We start from the raw sequence: 4,450 nt of genomic DNA on the forward strand, positions 1-4,450 counted from the left end.
AGACCCTTCTTCATCTTTATACATGAGAAGTCTTGCTCTGAAGCAGTTAATTACAATGAAAAATACGGCACGCTTTTCTCATAACTGGCCATGAACTGTACTTGGATTACACACTAGTTCAAGTGAAGAATAAGAGCCATATTTCTCTAACGAGTAAGGGGAAAAACAGTCTGACAGTATGTAGATGAATGTCATCTACTTGTTTACAGACCCAAAGGATCCCTCAGAGCATTAAAAATCTGTGTGATATCCAAGAGCGGTATACTTTGCATTGAGATACGCAATTTAGCTGAAAGCTGTATAAAAATCTGTAAAATTGCATGTAGGCAAAGACTACCGTACTGCCTGTGCATTCAAGTGAAGCCATGTGTACTTTTCCTGCACACATGAAAAATAGATGATCATAAAATCTGCTTGAGATTCATAAACTTCTGACGGGAACATGTGTGCAGGCTAAGTCTGCCAACTTTTGGTCAAACCAGGCCTGAAAATACACCAACCTGAAATAAGCATTGTTCTTCCATGGAGGGGGAGAAACTCTAGCTTCATACACAGCAAGTCCATACATGTTGTGTGTCCTTTGCTTGTCTTCTGCAGGCAACATTCTTTCCTTCTGGGTTGGGTCTTCTAACTGGCAGCTGGGCTCCCAAGCATTTTCTGGTGAGGTCTTTGGAATCAGACCTGCTCTTCTATCAAGAGGAATTCCCATTGAAAATAGGCGACCCCTATACTCTATTCTTTTTAGTACTGGTTAGGACCTTATTTGGTCAAGTCTCTTGTAGACTAAATAGATTTTTTTCACTTTTTTTATCCTAGGAAGTAATGCTGGTGGTGGTATCTTGCAGTAGCTCATGCATGTGGTGTGGCTCTCAAGAAGTGTGTGCAGCGTGGTTTGGTTTGGTTTTTTAATTCTGTACATGTGTGTTTCATAAAAATAGCACAACATGTTGTCAATGGTGAAGAGAATAACTCAAATGTCCCTTGTACATTTTGGGGGATTTGTTCTTAGCAGCTGAGGAACTTTATCCTGTGCTTTTAGTGCTGACTCAAGGAAAATGTTGTTAATAAAAATTAGCTGGACTGTAAGAAGCCTTTTTTCATTGGTATTCTTGGCCAAGGTCACCTCCCCAGGGCCTTTAGAGACACCAGACGCAAGCTATGAAGTGTTTTAAAGATAAGGATCCACAAACTCAGCTTTATAGTCTTTGGGTAGACAGAGCAGAATGAAAACGGTGGTTGTGTTCCTATAGCTTGTATTGCTAAGGAGGTTTTGCTACACTTGTCTGTTCCATTTGGCTTGTCCCAACTTCTGGGAAACTTTTTGGAAACTGCAGGCTTCCAAGATCAGCACAGCCAAGATATAATACAAGTGTGAATAACTGAGGTTGCATAATTTGTCGCTAGTACACCATCTCCTAGCCAAGCACAGCAACAGAAGGCATTACTCACAGACGTGGCTATGTGGGACTGGGATCAGGTGCAGTCTGGCCCCAGGCCTCAGCTGCTGGCTGCTGCTGCCCAGTCCTTGCTAAAGGAGTGTAGGGTACAGCCAGGGCAGACCCTGCCCTCACCTTGAGATCTCAACCAGCTGCTTTTCATTTGAGAGCTGCTCTCCTCCCAGCACTGGTCCATGTGGCATGACCCCATGTATTGGATAAAAGTGCATCAGTATCAGCTGACCTTGAAGCCTCTCATCTGCCCATTCCTTGTAGTGTAAGCATCTCAAAACTGTGCAGGCCTCAATAAAGCTCCACAAGTAACAGGTTTAGTTCTTGTGATGAGGAGAGACTACATGGCATACTGGAAGGGCCGTTCCAAGAAGGATTCAAATTGCTTTTGCTGCTTACCTGGTGCTGGAGCCAAACACGTAACCACAAGGAAGCGTACCATTGCCTGTTGGTCTTTGGTACTTGGTTTGGACATGGAGAATGGGGGACCGGGGCACACGTGTTGTGACCTCAGTATCTCACTGAGAAGATGCTGGTTGCGTTAGGTACCTCAAACTAGCATAACGCTGCCTGCGTGGTAGCCGACCTATCGCATGGTTTAGAAGTAGTTGTTTTTGTGTAGCTGTGAGATGGGATGGGCACATCAGGGAGTACGAGACTGCAGGTGTCAACTAATCTAAGTGTTGAAGTATAGCTGGGAATAATGTCTTACCGAGAGATTGTGTGCCCAGTATCACATTAATGGGACAGAAGAATGTATGCTTTGGATCTAGGAACTACATGAAAAAATGATTTTATCTCAGTCTCTATAATTCAGAAGAAATTGCTAGAGAGCGTAATGGAGAAATGGGGCTCGTGGGTCCAGCTATCCCTTTTGGAACACTGACAGATGTATTTTTGTCATAAAAATGTTTTCATGAGTAAAGTTTTCATATCAACAAGGAAAATCTTTTTTAAAAAAATACCAGTGCTAGTCACAATAAAAAACGTAATACCGTGCCTTAAGCAGACTGCCCTTCAGACAGCTTCAGGTTCACAGTTCAAGCATCATGTTGTGACAATTACAGGACCTCTGGTGGAGCTTCCATATTCCAAAGTCAGAAAACAAGTATAAAAATAGAGGGGCTCCTTTGTCTCCCCAGGCAGTGCCTGTTGTCTGCGTGGCTGAAAATAAAGCAGGGTAAATGTAAGTCAGAGCCGTGTGCCTGAGTCTCGGTCGCTGCGGTGTTATATGGCACTCTGGGGACAACACGGGCCGTAGCCAGGCTTCTGCTGCTGTATTTAATGCTACTCTGTGAACGCCGGCTACACTCACGGTATCATCTTGGGCGTGAGTTACAGTGACAGGAGAGACAGATCAGAGAGGACCTGGCTGCGAGACTGGGAAAGAGCGGCCTAACAGTTTCATTCCCTGTATAGTCTGGTTACACTGGTTTCTAAATGAGGAGGCCAGTGATGCCTTTATGAGCTTGTAGCTATGTAGAAATGAAAGGGGATTGGGGTGGAAGAAGGGAGGAAGTGGAGGAAAAGAAGAAAAAGAGAATGAGAATAAAACTGTGGGCCACAGTAACTGCTACTAGGGGACAATAGAGCGGTGAGACCGAATAGAGAAACCAGGGAAGTGGGAAAAAGAAAGAAGGGGGGAGCAGAAAGAAAGAGCGAGCGAGCAGGACATTCCCCTGGTGAGGCCGTGTGACTGTGGTACCTGGCCAACCAGGACTTTTTTTATTTAAGCACCTCAGTGATCAGCCAAGCAGAGAGCTGAGTTTCAGCAAGCAACAGATAATGAATGTGAGAAAGGAGAAACAAGTTAAAAACAAAAAGAAAGAGGTGAGAAGGGGTAATAGAAACAATATGATAGTAAATGGAATAACAGAATGGCATGAAAAAGTGAAATAAAGAGCTAAAGGGAAAGAAAAAAATTGATCTGGCACCAGGTGTTCAGCTGACAGATGCTCAGTAAGCCCACGGAAGATCAAGGATGAGATTCAGTGCAACCACTAGCAGGCAGTAAAAATTAGTATTTCCTTTCTGCTAGGTGCTGCTTAGAGCTTGATTAGTCAATGGGAAACAGTAGGCACAGGGATTTCTGTGGATCTTCATCAGAGCCTTAGCACATACTAGAATGTGCAAATTGATACCTTTTTAATTGTAGCAAAGGCTTCAGGATTACAAGCGGGTAGATGAGGCCAATGCAGATAGTGGCAGGGGGGCAGAGCAAGGGGCAGATGTGCGTGTATGGGGCAGAAAGGGGGCAGAAGAAAACCTGTCATAGTTTATGGAGAAGCTGGATAGGAATTATGTGAGCATAAAGTATTCCTTGGCTCTCGCATACCAGGCCCCTATAGGAAGGGATACTAAGGAGTAGTACTGTGGCTGTGGATTTGTGTTGACCCCTCAAAGACGTTAGCCAGTATCCTTAAAGAGCGAGTCTTAAATCTGTAACTCAAGGGTCGAAAAGGAGGTCACCCTGTCGGGGAAAGCAAACTTTCCAGCAGGGCCTCTCCTACGCTCGTTCCTGGGTCTCGGGGGCCGCGGGGAGACCGTGCCTGTGCCCGCCCTCGGGGGTCGCCCCTGCTCGCCCGCCGGAGCCCCTGCTCGAGGGTCTCTGTACCCCGCAACGAGCTGGGGGGGCAGAGGAGGGGCAGGGCGAGCCTCCTCGCTCCGCGGACGGCTCCCGCATCCTCCCGGGCCCGGGGGTCGGCGGGGACCGAGCGCCCGGGTCTGGAAAGCACTTCCCTGCGGCGAGACTAGGGTCGGGCCGGGGCGAGCGGCTCCGAGAACCGGACGCAAAGCGGATAGCACCGACCGGAGGGGGGCGGGGGGTGCGCAGAGGGACGGAACGACGGCCGGCTGCTGCTGTGTTCCCGTCGCCCCGGCAGGGTGGGGGAGTCCCCACCGCCCCTCCGCCTCCCAAAACTCAAGCTCCGGAGAGGAGGAGGAGAAGGATCCGCGGCGAAGGGCGCAGCGGGGGAGGCGGCTCCCGCAGCCCCGGGGCTTCC

The sequence above is a fragment of the Athene cunicularia genome, assembly GCF_003259725.1.
Source record: "Athene cunicularia isolate RWA chromosome 7 unlocalized genomic scaffold, athCun1 chr7_part1, whole genome shotgun sequence".
Taxonomy (NCBI): domain Eukaryota; kingdom Metazoa; phylum Chordata; class Aves; order Strigiformes; family Strigidae; genus Athene; species Athene cunicularia.